This window comes from Bos indicus x Bos taurus, chromosome 13, assembly GCF_003369695.1.
Source record: "Bos indicus x Bos taurus breed Angus x Brahman F1 hybrid chromosome 13, Bos_hybrid_MaternalHap_v2.0, whole genome shotgun sequence".
NCBI classification, from domain to species: Eukaryota; Metazoa; Chordata; class Mammalia; order Artiodactyla; family Bovidae; genus Bos; species Bos indicus x Bos taurus.
In genome coordinates, this window is record NC_040088.1 from 12904956 (window position 1) to 12925497 (window position 20542).

Here is a 20542-nt window from a genome sequence, read left to right on the forward strand (position 1 = left end):
TAACATATTAAATGACACACCTACCAGTGGTGGGACTGCAGATTGCTGCTGCTGCTGCTGCTATGTTGCTTGAGTCGTGTCCAACTCTGTGCGACCCCATAGACGGCAGCCCACCAGGCTCCCCCATCCCTGGGATTCTCCAGGCAAGAACACTGGAGTGGGTTGCCATTTCCTTCTCCAACGCATGAAAGTGAAAAGTGAAAGTGAAGTCGCTCAGTCGTGTCCGACTCTTAGCGACCCCATGGACTGCAGCCTATCAGACTCCTCCGTCCATGGGATTTTCCAGGCAAGAGTACTGGAGTGGGGTGCCATTGCCTTCTCCGGGAACTGCAGATTAAGAACCAAAAAAGGATAAAAAGAGGGTGGTACCCCACTCCCTCAACGCAGCCCTGCCTGTTTCCTGGTGGTTGAGTGCACACGCCTCCTGATCAATAGCCTCACTCCTCCTCCCTTTGTCTTTACTCTTTTATTTTTTTTTTAATTTTATTTTATTTTTAAACTTTACAATATTATATTAGTTCCCTCTCACAGGCTTGGGGAGAAGTTGATTTGTGAATTTAGTTATCATTTCTCCATTTTTTGGCCACGGAATAAAGCTTGTGCAGGGTGGACCTCATCTTTGATTTCCTTACTCACCTACTCAACCCAGAAGGGAAAGAGAACCCTCCCCTACAGAGGCAGAAAGGCTTGGCCAGGATAGGGCCCCATCAAGGTCCTTATGTCTTAATTCAGTAACAGAAGCGGTTAAATCTGAGTTGAAGACTCAACTCTGCCACCCACTAGCTGTAAGACTTCAAGCATGTTGACTCAACTCTCAGAGTCTCCATTTTGTTATTTAAGTCAGAGCAATCATATTGTTGACGGAAAAAAAAAGATGTGCAATCTAAAAATTAGGAATTATGTTTTGGTTAGGAATTATGTTTTGGGACTTCCCTGGTGGTTAAGACTCTGTGGTTCCAATGCAGGGGCAAAGGTTCAATTCCTGGTCAGGGAACTAAGATCCCCCATGCCACAAAGCATAGCCAGAAAAAAAAAATTTTTTTTTTAAGAATTGTTTTATTTGGCAGACAAAACTGAGGACTTAAGCCTGGGACCCAGCATCTCAGATAACTCCGAAGGACTGCTCCGAAGAGGCAAGGAAGGAGCCAGGATCTGCAGGAGTTTTTGCAAAACAAAAACAAAAAACAAGTGGTGAGAACATCAAAAGATTATTGTTAATTAAAGAAAACCAGATATCTCAAGTTAAGGAATTAAGTGCTTTTCTATGTTTGGGAAGATACAAGATTCTGGACTCACTCGAATCATTCCTTTGTTATGCATCTGAGCAATCTGGGGCCAGAATCCTGTGCTTTCTCATCCTGAGACTCCTCAGGGGGTGACTCATTGAGGAGTGGCTGCAGCAGCTGCTGCTAGATGGTGTGCATCCTGTTTCCCTCCCAGTTCCCTCAGGGAGGATGTAATGTGATGCCTTGATGGCTGCGGCACCCTTTGTTGGCTGCTAAGGCAGGCAGTGTTTTCCGTTCCCAATACCTTCCCAGCAGGATAGTTGGGGAATCGATACAAGTGTATGTTTATGATGTGCTTTCTGGCACCCAGTGGGTGTTCAGGAAACATGAGCCTTCCTCTCCTTTTCCCTCCCCATGGGCGCCCCATGAATTAAATGACTCTTAGTGGTGACCATCTTGGGTTAGTGGTGCTTTCAAATCTGCCTTTTCCAACCTCTACTCCATGGGGCTCAGGATGTTTGACTGACCTGAAGCTGGGGTTTCTATCACCATCTTTCTATGTCTCACCAAGGGGCAGAGACCCATGCACTTCTCTTCTGGAGTAACCCCATCTCTATGTCTGAACCTTGAAACTATAGCTGCTCACATTTCCAAATGCTATATCCCATCTTAAATATTTGTTGAACAAATGCATTTTCACATGCAAAATCCAATACAAACTCTGAGATGTCAAAAAACTTGCCCAAGAGCACAATGCTGACTTGAAGGTCACACAGTTGAGTGTAAAATATATGCAATTTGCACATTTCAGTGGTATCTGAACTTGGCTTCAGTTCAGTAAGACTTATGATTTATTTTTATTTTTAATTCTCCTTCTCTCCAGCCAAAGTTTGGAGTCTGCAAATGGAGCCAAATGGCTTCCACATCTGCCAAGGTCATTCTCTATCTGTCCCAAGAGGACAGCTCTGCCCTGTGTGTCACTGCATGTCCTGCTGCCTTGGTGATGTTGTTGTGGACATGTTTCCCCTGGGGCATAATGGACTTTCGGGGTCAATGGTATTGTTCCTGGCTTTACACTGCTTCTTCTGAATGTGCTTATTGCCTCAAAAGGAGAATGCTCTAGCCAAAGTGGTTGATATTGCATTAGGCTCTTGAGAAGAAGAAAGCAATTCACAGTGACAAGAAAAAGGAAACAGATGATGGGGAACAAGCAGAGCAGCTCCATCCCTCATGTTTTCAACTGGGCTTCCTAGGAGGTGGGTAAACAGCATGGTCCTCCTCTCCTCCCCATCACTCTGGTGGTCCTCACCCACTCGAGCTAAGCCAGGCCTCCACATGCCCATCAGACTCCATTATCACCAGCTAGCATCTTCCTAAGATCTACCAGGCTCTCTGGATTTTAGAAACAATTTCATGCCCTTGGCAGCAGGTCTCCATTTCCTAAAACCTTTCATTAAACAAGAAGGCAAAGCATCCCATTCAGGGCTCAGGGTTCAAGCTTAACAGTACCCAGCCCAAGCTGCAGTTCATAATATGGAGGGAGGGATGGAATGTTTGCTTATTAATAATGCACCGGCTATTAATAGAATTGCCAGGCCACCACAAGACCAGTGTGCTCACTGGGCTCCTGGGCTCTCTACCATACACAGCTTTTTACCCTCACTTACACAGAAGAGTTTGCAAAGGCCTAAGCAATCTTTCCCAAAATATTGAGAAGCAAGCAGTCTATAGACTCCCCACCCAGCTTCGCATAGAACTTTGTAATGACATAGATGTGTGGTTATTTGAGTAAAGTCTGTCTTCCCCATAAGGCTGTGAACTGCATGAAGAGAGGGCTGATGCCTGTTTTGTTCAGATTTGTTTCACAGTGGCGGAGAGGGGTCAATCAATATTTTGAACAAGGGTCAATGAATGAAAAATGCACACAGAGAGAGTGGAACCTCTTTTTAACCTCTTTATTCTACTACCCAGCCACAAGGCATGCTGGGAGCCAATGGGGAGGAAGCTGGAAGACTGAGTCTCAGTTCAATCTGCCATAATAATCTGGCTCCATGAGGGTCAGTAGGCAGAATCGTAGAATCTGCAGGGGGTTGTAAACCATCTCTCCCTATGGATTCCATCGACGTTCCCAGAGCTGGTAGATTTATTTCACAGCAGCAGTGGATGGGATCGAGTGGTTCAGTGCTCAGAGAGGAGGGCATAAGCACACTCAGGCTCTCTTGGGTTATCAGTGTCCATCACTGGATGTACAACCTGTCTTTGCCTGAATGAGTGAACCCCATACATTTCCCAGGACCAGCAATTAGGGCTCCACCCATATGAACCCAACCAAAGTCTCATCTGACCCTGAGTTGGAGCCAGTCAGTGCTTGACTCATCACATCCATCAGTACCAGGGGCTTTCTATTTCCAGAGTGCGGCCTGTGTGACCACGAAGCAGAATTAAAATCGGAGAGGAGTTCTAAGGAGAAGAAAGCTTTGGCCCATGTTTTTGGGAGCTCTGCTCACTGGCCTTTGCCCTAAACAACATCAGAGTGGACTTCTAACTACCAGCACCCGAGGTTCTTTGCCTGGGGGCTTTTGTCCTCTACCAAAGCCCACTTCTGCCCATCCAAGTGGCAGGCCAGGAGATGCTAGGAAATTACCACATCCTTACCCTACCCCCGACTGCATCCTGTGAAGTTATTGTTGTTCAGTTGCTAAGTCATGTCCAGTTCTTTGCAACCGCATGGACTGCAGGCTCCTCTGTCCTTCACTGTCTCCCCCAGTTTGCTCAGATTCATGTCCATCGAGTCAGTGATGCCATCGAACCATCTCATCCTCTGCTGCCCCTTATCCTTCTGCCTTCAATCTTTCCCAGCATCAGGGTGTTTTCCAATGAGTTAGCTCTTCACATTAGGTGGCCAAAGTATTGGAGCTTCAGCTTCAGCATCAGTCCTCCTAATGAATATTAAATAGACTTCAACAAACTTTTCATGGGGGTTAGTGTGTAAATACCCCAGTTCTCTCACCCCTCAGGTGAGATAACACTGAGGTGTGTTCAACACTGGCTCCTAAGAAATTCCCAATGGATAAAGCTCCAGTCACCATAGGTTTGATTACACACTCGCAATTGGTTTTATGGGATCAATTCTCAAATAAACTATCAATACTTGCACCAGAATCTTAGCCTTTAGACTCTTCTTCTGGGGAAACTAAATGTAGGATTTATGTATAAAAGCAGATGGTGAACTGGGGAAAGAACAAGTGGTGTTTGGTGGAGGTGGAACAGAATACAGGTGTGAATGGGGCAACCCTAAGGGGCCTTCTATACCAGGCTGATGAGTCTGGTTTCATCTGAAGGACTATCACCACCTGTTCCTGAAAAAACAGTGCATACATCAGTGTGAGGATGGCTTTTGAGACCAGAAGGGACCCAACACCATGGAGTCCCATGCCATCCAATATTAGAATCTCTTCCACAGCATCCCCACATCTACTCAGATGATTCCAGCAGATTGACAGCTCAGTCTCTACCAGGCTGCTCCTATTAGCCAGCTCTGAATCTGACTACTATCAACAAACTTCTAGAAAGTTCTAGAAATATCCCTTTTCTTTCTTAGAAAAACCTAATTGTTGTCCCATAAGCAAGTCCTTCAACAAACAGACTATGTCTCCAAACTTCCTCTTCTCCTCTCCAGGCTCAGTCCAGTTCACTCCACCATTTTCCATGTGGCAAGGTCACTTCTCCCTGCTCCATCCCCAGCCCTGTCCTCTTCATGTACTGTGGACTCCCACCTTCAGGAATGATACTCTAGCTGTGATCCAACCACCCAGGGAAAAGGAGGCATCCAGCATCTGCTCCTTTCCTAATCCATAGGGAACTGTTGACTAAAACCATGTCCAGCCCCTCATTCATTCCGTTTGTTCAATATACCTTTAATGCATACTTACCAGTGCTGGGCACTGTTCTAGATGATAGGTATAGATTCACAGATTTTTTTTTTTTTTCAATTTCTCCCATCACGGAGCTTATATTCTAGAGCAGGAGTCAGCAAACTACTCTGAAACAGGTCTGCTGCTTGTTCTTTTAAATACAATTTTATGGCAACAGACCCATGCCCATTTGTTTACAAATGGTCTGTTTTCACACTAGAAAAGCAAAGTTGAATAGTTGTGACTGAGACTGTATGGCCCACAATGCTGGAACTGTATACCATCTGTCACTTTACAGAAAACGTCTCCTGACCCCCATTCTAGAGCATCCACTAGAATGCTAGATACTGAAGATACAGCAATGAAGAGACAAGGTCCTTCCCTGCTGTCTGAGCTTATCTTCTGGAAGCTCAACTATGTATCAGGCAATGTTTGGGATTCTGCAATGAGTGGTCAAAAATTCTTTCCACTCTAAATAAAAAAGATACAGGCACCCCAATGTTCATAGTAGCACTATTTACAATTACCAAGACTTGGAAATTGTGCTGTACACAATATGCCAGCAAATTTGGAAAACTCAGCAGTGGCCACAGGACTGGAAAAGGTCAGTTTTCATTCCAATCCCAAAGAAAGGCAATGCCAAAGAAAGCTCAAACTACCACACAATAGCACTCATCTCACACACTAGTAAAGTAGTGCTCAAAATTCTCCAAGCCAGGCTTCAGCAATACGTGAACCATGAACTTTCAGATGTTCGAGCTGGTTTTAGAAGGCAGAGGAACCAGAGATCAATTGCCAACATCCGCTGGATCATGGAAAAAGCAAGAGAGTTCCAGAAAAACATCTATTTCTGCTTTATTGACTATGCCAAAGCCTTTGACTGTGTGGATCACAATAAACTGTGGAAAATTCTGAAAGAGACGGGAATACCAGAACACCTGATCTGCCTCTTGAGAAACCTATATGCAGGTCAGGGGGCAACAGTTAGAACTGGACATGGAACAACAGACTGGTTCCAAATAGGAAAAGGAGTATGTCAAGGCTGTATATGGTCACCCTGCTTATTTAACTTATATGCAGAGTACATCATGAAAAACGCTGGGCTGGAAGAAGCACAAGCTGGAATCACGATTGCCGGGAGAAATTTCAGTCACCTCAGACACGCAGATGACACCACCCTTATGGCAGAAAGTGAAGAGGAACTAAAAAGCCTCTTGAAAAAGTTGGCTTAAAGCTCAACATTCAGAAAACGAAGATCATGGCATCTGGCCCCATCACTTCATGGGAAATAGATGGGGAAACAGTGGAAACAGTGTCAGACTTAATTTTGGGGGGCTCCAAAATCACTGCAGATGGTGACTGCAGCCATGAAATTAAAAGACACTTGCTCCTTAGAAGGAAAGTTATGACCAACCTAGACAGCATATTAAAAAGCAGAGACATTACTTTGCCAACAAAGGTCCTTCTAGTCAAGGCTATGGTTTTTCCAGTAGTCATGTACGGATGTGAGAGTTGAACTGTGAAGAAAACTGAGCGCAGAAGAATTGATGCTTTTGAACTGTGGTGTTGGAGAAGACTCTTGAGAGTACCTTGGACTGCAAGGAGATCCAACCAGTCCATTCTAAAGGAGATCAGTCCTGGGTGTTCTTTGGAAGGAATGATGCTAAAGCTGAAACTCCAGTACTTTGGCCACCTCATGTGAAGAGTTGACTCACTGGAAAAGATTCTGATGCTGGGAGGGATTGGGGGCAGGAGGAAAAGGGAACAACAGAGGATGAGATGGCTGGATGGCATCACCGACTCAATGGACGTGAGTTTGAGTGAACTCCGGGAGTTGATGATGGACAGGGAGCCCTGGCGTTCTGCAATTCATGGGGTCACAAAGAGTCAGACACGACTGAGTGATTGAACTGAAGACTTGGAAGTAACCTGTATGTCCATCAACAGGTGAATGGATAAAGAAGATGCGATACAGATACACAATGGAATATTTCTCAGCCATAAAAAAGAATGAAATATTACCATTTGTGGCAACACTGATGGACCTAGGGAATATCACACTAAGTGACACAAGCCTGACAGGTAAAGACAAACGCCACTTAACATGGGGAATCTAAAAAATAATACAAATGAATGTATTTAAACAGAAATACACTCACAGACATAGAAAGCAAACCGGTTATCAAAGGGAAAAGGGTGGGACAGGGATAAATTAGGATTATCAGATCAACAGATACATGCTACTCAGTCATGTATGATTCTTTGCAACCCCATGGACTGCAGCATGGTAGGCCTCCCTGTCCGTCACCAACTCCCAGAGTTTACCCAAACTCATGTCCATTGAGTCTGTGATGCCATCCAACCATCTCATCCTCTGTCGTCCCCTTATCCTTCTGCCTTCAATATTTCCCAGAATCAGGGTCTTTTCAAATGAGTCAGCTCTTCACATCAGGTGGCCAAAGTATTGGAGTTTCAGATTCAACATCAGTCCTTCCAATGAACACTCAGGACTGATCTCCTTTAGGATGGACAGGTTGGATCTCCTTATAGTCCAAGGGACTCTCAAGAGTCTTCTCCAACACCACAGTTCAAAAGCATCAATTCTTTGGCTCTCAGCTTTCTTTATGTTCCAACTCTCACATCCATACATGACTACTGGAAAAACCATAGGCTTGACTAGACGGACCTTTGTTGGCAAAGTAATGTCTCTCCTTTTTAATATGCTGTCTAGGTTGTATATAAATATATATATATATATATATATATATATATAAAACAAAGATTTACTGTATAGCATGGGGAACTATATTCAATATCTTGTAATAACTTATAATGAAAAAATTGGAAAAAAAATATAGGTATGTGAATAACCAAATCACTCTGCTGTACACCTGAGGCTAACACAATATTGTAAATCTGCTGTACTTCAGCAACAACAAAAATTTTTAAGCTAGGTAGTCCTTTAATAGTCCTTTAAAAAGGACTGTTTCTTCATTGAATATTCTAGACAGCCTGTTATATGCCCAATTCTGTGCATGGTTCTGGTACAGAGGTGAACAGATGGGATGAAATCCTTACCGCATGGACCTCCTAGTCCAGTTGGGGATAAGGCAACAAGCAAACAAAAACCCAGCTTTGGATGATAACATCAATTACAGCTTTTTGTGGGACCTCCCTTGTGGTCCCAGTGGTTGAGACTCCATGTTTCCAGTGCAGGGGACCCAGGTTCAACCCCTGGTCAGGGAACTAAGATCTCACATGCTGAGAGGCCAAAAAAATATTTTTAATAAGAGAATAAAAATAAACAAAACAAAAAAATAAAAGTTCTGTGTGAATGTAACGTAAGCAGGAGCTGGAACTTCCCTTCATGGACTGCCATCCTGTGTTCCGCAATCTTCTCCTGTGCATTTACTCTGGATACAATGAGGGTCCTGAGGGCTTCCCCGGTGGTGCTAGTAAAGAACCTGCCTGCCGATGCAGGAGACCTACAAGATGTATCTCTGGGTTGGGATGTGGGTTTGACCCCTGGAGAAGGGTTTGGCAACCCACTCAGGTATTCAGATCTGGGAAATCCTATGGACAGAGGGGTCTGGCAGGCTACAGTCCATAGGGTCACAAGGAGTCAGACACAACTGAAGCGACTTGGCACAGGCACACATTGAAACGTAATGTGGACATTACACCCCAACCAGCGGGGCTGGGCCTTTGGCCCAGCTTGTTCAAGTGTGAAGGGACACAGATCCAGTGCTGTCAGTGTCACTGACCACTCAGACATGGCCCCCAGTGGACAGACCTGACCCCCAGACCCGAGGAAGGCCATTCCCATAGATGCACAGCATACCCTGTGTATCTTTTCGGCTCCTCCTTTGAGAAGGAAGACAGCTCGATGGGCATGTGAGTCTAACACTTTAAAGCAATCTTTACTGCTTCGTTTAACTAAAGTATTTTTCCACTCAAGTTCCCCTGCTCAAGCATTCCTTCTAATTACCACTTCCCTTGTACAGTATGCTGTGTAGAGCTCACAGGAGTAAGCTCGCGGGGAACAAGTGCCCCTGGGGTGGCCAGGAAAATAAGGTCTGGCTCGTAGGGGGCTCAGTGAAGCAGCAGCTCTTACATCTTCCTGGCAGCGGTGAGAAACGACCTAGAAACCGCACCAGATGCAGCGCCATAGGACCTGGCTCTGAGTTGGCTTCGTAAGCTTAGGACGCACCATCGATTTTGCAGGGGGTGTGGAAGCTCTATCTAGAAGCCTGGAATGTACTAGAAAGTTTCAGTTATTCTGTGGTTTGAGGCATATTCAGTGCTCTACCATGACCTGATTTCTTCATGCATGTATTGAGTTCACTCAATAAATATGCAGTGAAGAACTTCCCTGGTGGTCTAGTGATTAATACTCCACACTACCTCTGCAGGGGCCGTGGGTTCCATCCCCGAGCATGGCTTTGATACCTGGTTGGGCAACGAAGATCTTACACGCTATGCAATGCAGCCATTAAAAAAAAAAAAAAAAAAAGGAAGGGGGAAATGCAGGGAACGCCTAATACGGAATTGGAGGAATTAATACATATCAGGCAGTTATAAACATGCCTGGAACATAATGTATACTGAATCAATACTTTGCTGTTATGATTATTATGATATACAGGCATTGGTCTTCATTTACTTATTTGCTCATCCATTCAGTTCCCCATCAAACATTGGTTGAGGGGCAATGGTGTCCCAAACTGCTGGAGATACAGAGAACAAAGTGAGGACGGACGTAGCTTGTCAAGAAAGAGAGCAGGGCAGGGGAGATGGAGAGGTAAATGGTTGCTGGCTTGCATTCTTGGAAGGATGGTGTTGCTGTTCACAGAGACAGGAAACCAAGAGAGGCATGGTCATGCTTTGGGAGGGGAGGATCATGAGCTGGGTAGGTGGCATGAGTAAGGTTACCTGGGATCTCCCAGTACAGACATTCATCAAGCAGCTGGGACAGGAGACTGAGGCTTGGAGAGAAGCCTGGAGAGCAAGCCAGGTCAGTGCCAGGCTATTGTGTGGAGTTGCCTGAAGGTCTCTGCCCACAGACCTAGTTGTCAGAGATTTCTCAGAGATCAGAGAGATGCTGGTGGATCCTGAGGGTGTTACCACAGGCTAGTTTTCAGAATGCTTTATCTAATTGAAAACTAATGGCAGTGACTAGCCTTGGGCCTCAGCCCAAGAAACAGAAAGGACCCATCTGATGGGCCACATTTTATTTATATATAAATGAACAGACTATGTGGGCTCAGTCACTCAGTCATATCAGACTCTGTGATCTTATGGACTGTAGCCTGCCAGGCTCCTCTGTCCATGGAATTCTCCAAGCAAGAATACTGGAGTGGGTTGCCATTTCCTCCTCCAGGGGATCTTCCTGACCCAGGGATCGAACTCAAGTCTCTTGCGTCTCCTGCATTGGCAGGCAAGTTCTTGGCCACTAGCACTACCTGGGAAATAATGAATGCACTACAGGCAGAGAGAGACAGAAATAGAGATAGACATCGCGGCAGGCTCGTCCATCACTGACCCTTGACTGATGTTTGCTAGGAGACTGAGTGGATGAGTGAATAAATAAATGAAATCCTGTGCCTGAGTATAATAATAACCACCAAAGCATTAACTGAATATGTACTATGTTCCAGGGACTGTTCTAACTTTACATACACTGACACTTTTTCTTTCTCTCTCTCTCTGCCCCCCACCTCACCCTGGCTCTGTTCCAAGTGCTTTACAAATCTGAACTTATATCCTCACTATGATCAGCTAATCTTATTCAAACTTGCAGAGAAGGAAACTGAGACACAGAGAGGTGGTTTCCGTTTCTCAAGGTCTCGCAGCTACTAAGTGACAGAGCTAGAATCAAACGCAGGCAGTCTGGCTCCAGGGTCCCTGCTCTCAACTGCTTCCAGGCACCAGCCGAAAAATGCCCCAGTGGACCCCATCCCTTGAGCCAGCAGGGCTCACAGGAAGGGTGCAATTCTCTGCTGCTCGTGAGCCCCTCTCCACGGACAGAAACTGGTCCCCACTCCCAGCCTCTGCTCCCCTCCTCCCTGCTCAGGGCCCCGGGCTCAGCAGCGGCGCTGGAGTCTTGGTGGCAGGATGCTGGCTCCGTGTCTCTCCACAGACCGCCTCCTCCTGCTTTATTAGCCGTCTTTTAAAATAGACTTTTCTATTTCAAACACCTCCACTTACCACTTGCTGCTCATCTTCCAGCGCATCCAGCCTGCCTCTCTGTCATCATAATATGCTGCTCAGAATATCACAGACAGGCTGACTTTTTGTGAAATAGCAGCCTCTTGAGAGAGAGTTTTCTTTCCCTCTTTTAATTGTGCCATTTTCTAGCTGGCCTTTTTCTTTTTAAAAGGTGAGCCTCAGACTTCTGATTGTTCAACCGTTAATTTCAACGTCTTGATCACACTCATTGGATGCAGGAGGGAAGAGCCCTTAGAGGATCAGGCAGTTCCGCCCTGTTACTGTACAAAGGAAAAAACCGTGTCTTAGAGAGGGCACTTGACTTATCTGAGATCACACAGCGAGGCCGAGCAGGAGTGAAACGTGAGAGTTAACACTGTGGGGGTTTAATAACAGGAGTAGTCATAACTCATTTCCATCACAACATTATAATTTACAAAGAACAAAATTTATAATCTCTGGACCCTCTGTCCTCTAGTGGCTCAAGAGTTTGGTCATCTCATCTAAGGAGAGAGTAGCCTTTTCTCCCAAAGCCAGCTGTCTACTCTGCTGCTGCTGCTAAGTCGCTTCAGTCGTGTCTGACTCTGTGCGACCCCTTGGACGGCAGCCCACCAGGCTTCGCCTTCTCTGGGATTCTCCAGGCAAGAACAGCGGAGTGGTTGCCATTTCCTTTTCCAATGCATGAAAGTGAAAGTGAAGTTGCTCAGTCGTGTCCGACTCTTAGCGACCGCATGGACTGCAGCCCACCAGCCCACTCCTCTACCCCACTGGAATTCCAAGTGCCCACATCCAGTAAGAATCAGGATGATTCTTGTTAACATCTGAGATTCATCGAAAGACAACAAAGAGCTATTTGAGAGCCTCGAGTCAACTCTAGAGTCACCCTAGGGCTAACTCTGCAGCCCAGACTCTTCTGTGACCCCAGACACTTCCTCTCCCCCTCTTACTGATAACAATTTCTCTTTAGGGTGGCTGTAGAGGACAGAGCTTCCCCCACCAAACAGTGAGATGTCCCCCAGTAGAGACTCAGCAGTGGTCAATGTCAACCCTGGAAAACCCATAGAAAAGATTTCATTCCACCCTCCCACTTTACAGATTTAGAAGTTGAGGCCCAGAGAAGGAATTGACTTCCCCAAGATCCCATCTCTTTGAAAAAAGTAACAGGGTTCCTGGACCAGCTGTCTCCTGTCTGCTGTAGTCTAGATACCAATGTCAGCCACTTGCTAAACTCTGCCTTGAGTGTCGCTTTCCTTACTATCTTGTTAAGGAGAAATTTTTCCATGGGGAATAGCAACAAAATTGGGAGGCAATAGCCACTCGTACCTCCAAAGTCCACTTCCATGATCCTAAATCTTGGCTACAGTGAGAATCTGCTGTGGATTCAGATTCTTAGCCCAGGAATGGATAAAGTCCCAGGGAGTGGGGCCCCAACCTCATTTTTCTAAAGCTCTAGGTGATTTTAACGGGGGCTCAATGATAAAGAACCCACCTACCAATACAGGATACACAGATTCAATCCCTGGGTCAGGAAGATCCCCTGGAGAAGGAAATGACAAGCCACTCCAGGATTCTTGCCTGGGAAATCTCACGAATAGAGAAGTCTGGCGGGCTACAGTCCATGGGGTCGAAAAAGAGTTGGGACACGACCTAACGTCTATACAATGACAACAAGGTGACTTTAATGCGCAGCCAAGGATGGGCAAGACGCATACACCTGATGGCCAAGGATCCTATCAGCACCTTTGAATCACTGTGATCGAAACAGAATATAACTAATTATATTTTTGAGTTTTAAACACTGAATTTGAATACAATTAAAACATGAAGCTGACAGACTGTGACAGATGCTGATCAGAGGAGCACTTTCTGAGTCACACCTCAACTGGAGGGCAAGCTTGAAACGTCCCTACCCAACCCTGTTTGCAAAAAAGAACACGTCAGACCGCATACCCATCAAGTAGCCGCATGCATCACTATTGAAAACTGGGAATGCTCAGGTGCATAAAGGACCATTCTCTGTTCATATTGCAAATTAAGGAAAATAAGTCATCACTGATGAAAGTCATAGGTAAAAAGTCATCTTAGCCTTCTCATGTGGGCTTTCCCTCTGTTACCACTAGTTCTCCTTCCTAAAATCAGACCTGTCCTCAGATCAAGTGGCAAGTCTAAGTCCCAAGTCAGAGCCCTTGTGAAAGACAGTTTTCCTGCAAAAAGTAGAAGGAAATGCATAGAATCAAACAGGTGTTCCGAGAGGGCTCAGAATAACTGCACTCTGAACCTCATCCCCCTTCATTCAGGCAATTGCTCGGGATGCTTGGCTGGGTGGGGAGAAGGCAGTCAGGAACCAGAGAACATCTCTGAAAGTGACAGTTCCACAGAAAATGCTGTGCTGATGAAAGAAGAGATGGAGTGGGGGGGCATTTCATCCTCAAACTGAAGGAGGATAAAAATAATCAAGGGTTTTTTCATGTGTTTTAAGAAAATGTTCAGATTTCCTCTGAAATGAAAAGGGACACCTGCTCTGCTGCGGTAAGAAATCACAGAGTTGAGAGTCAAATGCTCTCCAGGCACAGTATTATTATGCTTGTATTGTTCACATTCCTCACCTGCTCCTAATTCCAGCAGGAGCACAACCACACTCATGAGTAGCTATAATTATCCCCATTTGAGAATGAGGGAAGTGATGTTCCGAGTGACCAAGACCATCCCAAGATCCCATGAGCTGGGGATCAATGTGGCAAATTTTTAATCCACTCCACTCCAAACTTCAAGTGGGGAGAAGAGTCTTTCCACCGTGGGGACAGAGCTCTGCTGGAGACAGTAAAAGGCTGAGAGGGAGGTGGTGGATGGGAAGCTTCCTTTATTCATTTTAGTGGAATCCACCAACATCTGACTATTGGACCAGGATATTACACTCAAACTTTCTCTAGCTGGGAATATCAGAAATACTGGACTGTAGCATTTCTGGCTGATAAAAGAGAGCTGTAAATTAAAAAACAAAAAACGGGGCCATGAGCTGGAAGGAGACTCATCTGCAAAGCTCTTGAGTTTCTGCTAAATGCCCATGTAGGGATGCACCAGTGACTCTGGCCAGACATAAGATGTTGGAATGGGCAAGCACACACTACCTCTGAATAGAGACTCAAAGACTCCAGCCATAAATCAAAAGGAAACTGGAGGCTGAGAATAGAAAGTTAAAGGCAGCAATTACAAAGTGCAGCTCAAACCTCTGTGAACTTGGAGGAGTCAAATAGCAAAGGATGGATCCCTAGCCTCCCTCCACAGCTGCGGGTGAAGAATATTGATTGAACACAGGTAGCAACCATGGAGTTCAGCCAACTCTACACCTGGAAAATTTTTTTAGTTTTTTACACCCTGGAGCCAAGCAGTCCTTCCCAGAGCAGTGAGACAAAGCATTCCGGGCATTTCACAGAGACATCTTTGCACACAGTATTAGCAGAGTCCATTTGCATAGAAGTTGCTGCATTTGCATGAATCACTACAGGAGCAAATGGAAACAGAATGAGCTAAAAACAAACAAACAAAAAAAGTTGGCAAAGTCTTTGCAGAGACTAAACTCTAAGGATTGTTATCACATAGACAGGCAGATCGCTGCAATTGGTGTATCCGTGGTCTTGCTGTCAGGAAGGAGATTGTCTGTCAATATCCCCACCAGACAAGCAAGGTGGGCAGAAGTGGTCCGGGCCTGAAACTGAACAAGATAGAGTCCAGGGGTCCAGATATAGAGCAGGTTCCAGACCCAAGCTGGGTCTCCGACTAGAGCAATTTCTGAGTCAAAGAATGGGCCTCCTGGTCAATGTCTTCTGGTTTCCTGCAACCATGGACCAGGACATGCTGCTGCTGCTACTGCTGCTAAGTCACTTCAGTCGTGTCCGACTCTGTGCGACCCCATAGACAGCAGCCCACCAGGCTTCCCTGTCCCTGGGATTCTCCAGGCAAGAACACTGGAGTGGGTTGCCATTTCCTTCTCCAATGCATGAAAGTGAAAAAATAAAGTGAAGTCGCTCAGTCGTGTCCGACTCCTAGCGATTCCATGGACTGCAGCCCACCAGGCCCCTCTGTCCATGGGATTTTCCAGGTAAGAGTACTGGAGTGAGGTGTCATTGCCTTCTCCCCAGGACATGCTAGGAGAAGGTAAAGGGGCAAGGAGTAAACAGCGACTAAGCTGATGCCACAAATGGGTCACTGCCTTCTTTCATTCAGCAAACACATATTGATCACCTACATGTCAGTTGCTATTTCAGGCAATGGGTATACAGTCCTGAAAGAACAAATCAGGTTGCTGCCTTCATGGAGTTCATGGAGCTCATATTCTAGTGATGGAAGATGGATACAAGTAAATAAACTAATAACTATATTATGTCCGGTAAAGACAAGCACTATGCTAAATAAAGTGTTTCATGGAGAAAGGGTGATGAGGAAGGGGAGTGAACACACCGCAGCCCCGCTGCTCCCTTCTCCTCCCTGACTCCGTCTCGCCTGCAGGGAAGGCTATCCCAACGCACGGGCTACACTCTGACTCCGTCTCACCTGCAGGGAAGGCTATCCCAACACACGGACTACACTCTGACTCCGTCTCACCTGCAGGGAAGGCTATCCCAACGTACGGGCTACACTCTGACTCCGTCTCCCCTGCAGGGAAGGCTATCCCAACGCACGGGCTACACTCTGACTCCAACTCACCTGCAGGGAAGGCTATCCCAACACACGGGCTGCACTCTGACTCCATCTCACCTGCAGGGAAGGCTATCCCAACGTACGGGCTACACTCTGACTCCCTCTCGCCTGCAGGGAAGGCTATCCCAACGCACGGGCTACACTCTGACTCCGTCTCACCTGCAGGGAAGGCTATCCCAACACACGGACTACACTCTGACTCCGTCTCACCTGCAGGGAAGGCTATCCCAACGTACGGGCTACACTCTGACTCCGTCTCCCCTGCAGGGAAGGCTATCCCAACGCACGGGCTACACTCTGACTCCAACTCACCTGCAGGGAAGGCTATCCCAACACACGGGCTGCACTCTGACTCCATCTCACCTGCAGGGAAGGCTATCCCAACGTACGGGCTACACTCTGACTCCCTCTCGCCTGCAGGGAAGGCTATCCCAACGCACGGGCTACACTCTGACTCCGTCTCACCTGCAGGGAAGGCTATCCCAACACACGGACTACACTCTGACTCCGTCTCACCTGCAGGGAAGGCTATCCCAACGTACGGGCTACACTCTGACTCCGTCTCCCCTGCAGGGAAGGCTATCCCAACACACGGACTACACTCTGACTCCGTCTCACCTGCAGGGAAGGCTATCCCAACACACGGACTACACTCTGACTCCGTCTCACCTGCAGGGAAGGCTATCCCAACGTACGGGCTACACTCTGACTCCCTCTCGCCTGCAGGGAAGGCTATCCCAACGCACGGGCTACACTCTGACTCCATCTCACCTGCAGGGAAGGCTATCCCAACACACGGGCTACACTCTGACTCTGTCTCACCTGCAGGGAAGGCTATCCCAACACACGGGCTACACTCTGACTCCGTCTCACCTGCAGGGAAGGCTATCCCAACGCACGGGCTACACTCTGACTCCATCTCACCTGCAGGGAAGGCTATCCCAACGTACGGGCTACACTCTGACTCCCTCTCGCCTGCAGGGAAGGCTATCCCAACACACGGGCTACACTCTGACTCCGTCTCGCCTGCAGGGAAGGCTATCCCAACACACGGGCTACACTCTGACTCCGTCTCACCTGCAGGGAAGGCTATCCCAACGCACGGGCTACACTCTGACTCCATCTCACCTGCAGGGAAGGCTATCCCAACACACGGGCTACACTCTGACTCCGTCTCGCCTGCAGGGAAGGCTATCCCAACGCACGGGCTACACTCTGACTCCATCTCACCTGCAGGGAAGGCTATCCCAACGCACGGGCTGCACTCTGACTCCATCTCACCTGCAGGGAAGGCTATCCCAATGCACGGGCTACACTCTGACTCCATCTCACCTGCAGGGAAGGCTATCCCAACACACGGGCTACACTCTGACTCTGTCTCACCTGCAGGGAAGGCTATCCCAACACACGGGCTGCAGTCTAAGGCACTGACCTCAGGGTCACACAGTCTAGTACAGGAGTCACCTCACTTTAAAAGAAGTGGTGGGTTTTTTTTTTTTCTCTCCTTTGTCTACCAGAACAGCTGGGTTAGGGTTAGGCAGAGCAGACCCAGCTGGTCCGCTTTTCTCTCTTTCCTTCACATGTCTTGAGCAGCCAAGTTCTGTGCTAGGTGGGACTTGCTCCAACAGAACCTGTCTAACCATCTCCTGGTCTCTTCTGCTGATTTCCTATAGGCAACCCTGGTGCAGAGGGACCAGAGGCTCAGATTTGGACCGGGACCAAGGTAAAGACTAAGGAGCAACTGGCAGCAGTGACAGCCTATTTCCATCTGACTCAACTAGTTGAGGGTAAACAGGCGCTCCACGTGGTCCAGCCCAGCTCACAGCGATTCCCTGCTCTTGGTTTGGGAGCCCAAGCCTAGTCAACAGTAACAGGGCAACTTCCTATCACTCACAGGTGTATCTGTCAGATATTGCCACCTTACAAACAACCACAAATCTCAGTAATGTACAAGCACAAGCATTTTTTTTTTTTTTTGCTCATGCATCTGTGGATTGTCTGGGCCTTTGGCTGATCTTGACCTGGCTCAGCTGGGCTAGGACTTACATAAATAGGCAACTGGAGGCTGAGGGTCAGAATCAGGACTGTCCTACACCACCTCCAGTGTCTCTCATCTTCTCTGGGCCATCTGGTGAACCAGGATGGGTTCTTTTCATGATGATGGCAGATGCACAAGAGAGCAAGCAAAAACACCCCTGGGTCCTTATAGAACTGTAGGACCAGCCCAAGTTGGCCCTATCCTGTATCTAACAAGATACTGAGTTGTTTTTCAGAGACAACAGAACAAAACCACAAGTCATGACATCAAATAATCCCCAGAGGGACTTCCCTGGTGGTTCAATGGCTATGACTCCATGCTCCTAATGCAGGGGATTCGAGTTGGATCCCTGGTCAGGGTAATAGATTCCACATGCCACAACTAAAGATCCCACATGCCACAACAAAGATTGAAGATCTCAAGTGCCACAACTAAGCCTGGTGCAGCCAAATAAGTAAATACATTTTACAAATATCCCCAGAACCAAAATTTTCTCCCCCTTCTGGAACCAAAGAACTGGGACATGGTCCAAACCTAAATACCAGAGCCCATTCAGAAGTGCTGTCCAGGAAGATCTGGTGCTGAAATCCCTTTACCGCATCTTACCATAAATGACTGCGTTCCAAAACCCTCCAAGAAAAACTTGCCCCACTGTACACTAACCCTCTTGCCTTAACCCATAAAAGCTTGACCAAACCACAGATCATGTAGACAGGTTTGAGCTGTGCCTCTCGTCTCCTTGCCAGTCGACCTCACACTAAAGCCTTTTCTTTCTCAAAAGCTGGTGCCATAGTACTGGCTTCTGTGCACGTCGGGCAGTGAGCCCTTGTTCAGTAACCCTGACAGCACAATATGAAGTGGTCCACGTCTGCCTGTACTGCCTTGGGCTAAAACAAGCCATCCAACTGAGCCTCAATCCAGAGGGCAGGGACCTGCATCTGCCTTTAGGGGAGCAACTGCACAACCACTTGGCAAAGAACATGACAACAGGAAGGGGAAAGGAATTAGGGCCGGAAACTCCTCAGACACACACTCTGTGTGGGAATGTTCTAGGGTAGACTTGGTCTAGGGAGAAAGGGACTTTACCTGGGGAAAAATTTCAAATTTGAGATCACCTTTGACTGGAATTTGCCAATAAGGAAGCAGTTGACTCCTTATTAATGATAAAAAGAGAAAGGAAAAAAGCCAACATTCACTGGACACTTACACTCTGCTAGGTATCATTTTAGATGCTTTAACATGAATAAATCCATTTTAATCATAAAAACTTTTGAAGCAGGTTCAATGATTATCTTCATTTTGCAGATGAATCAGCAGAGGCACAAGGAGAGAAGGAAACTTGTTCAAGGTCACAGAGCTAGTCAGCAACTGAGCCAGATTGGGACCCAGGCAGTCAGGTGCTGGAACACACCCTCCCAAGCTCATGTAATACTGCCTTCTCGATAGAAAACACGGCCTGAGTGCGCATGTCCCTAGTCTGTCCTGCACCCATCCATAGTCTCAGTGGATGCTCAAGCATGGAAGAGGCTTTAGATGTGGGGAGGTCAGGTGGAAGCTTAGGCATGGGACCCAGCTTGATTAGAGAAGCTGTTGGCTTTTGGGGTGGCAAGTAGGAGCCAAGGTAGCTAAGCTTGGACCAAAGTAGCAAGGGTAAGGAGGAGTGAAATGGAATTCAGGCTTCTCAGGGATTCAGGAAGGGATAACGTGGGCAAGAGAAAGGCCAAATGGGCTCCGGCACCTAGAAAGAGACTAAAGAAAGACTTGATTTTGAGACTTTATACAAAACTCATCTCTGCATCTGTCTTCCTGAACTGGTCGGCCCTGGGGCTTCCTGTCAAAGCTATACTAAGAGTGAGGGCAGAGAAGCAGGACCGGAGCTGGGGGAGAAGATCCCAGAGATGTCCTGGGGATCATATCTCAGGCAGCCCAGGATGCGAGCAGTGATGGAGAGAGCGACAGGGGAATGAGGATTCCCCTCAGGCACATATCTGGTTTATATTCAACTTGTCACTCACTTCACTCACCCCTCTTATTTTCTGTTATGATAAACACCAATAACAGCTTACTCAGGGAGCATTTTCTGAGAGACAAGCATTTTCAGACACGAGATTGCATTTGACACTCACAACCATCTCACATGGGAAGCAGCACATTTTAAAAATAAGGATACGGGGGCTCAGAGAGGGTATATGTCATGTACAGGATCACAGCTAATTAGAGGAAGGGGAATCAGCACCATCACCTGTTAGCCCTGCACCATCCTCACATCTTTCCTTGTAAGGAGGGCAAGTGAAAATGAAGTCAGGTTTGATCTCCTGAGAGAAGGCTGTACTTTGCCTCTATCAATCATTCACACTTCAGTATGATGTATTTCCAGTCTGGTCCTGAGAGTGAAAGAACAACAGGACAGGCTCACGGGAAAGTTGCAACAAAGGCTCCACCAAGGGGTGGCAGGGAAG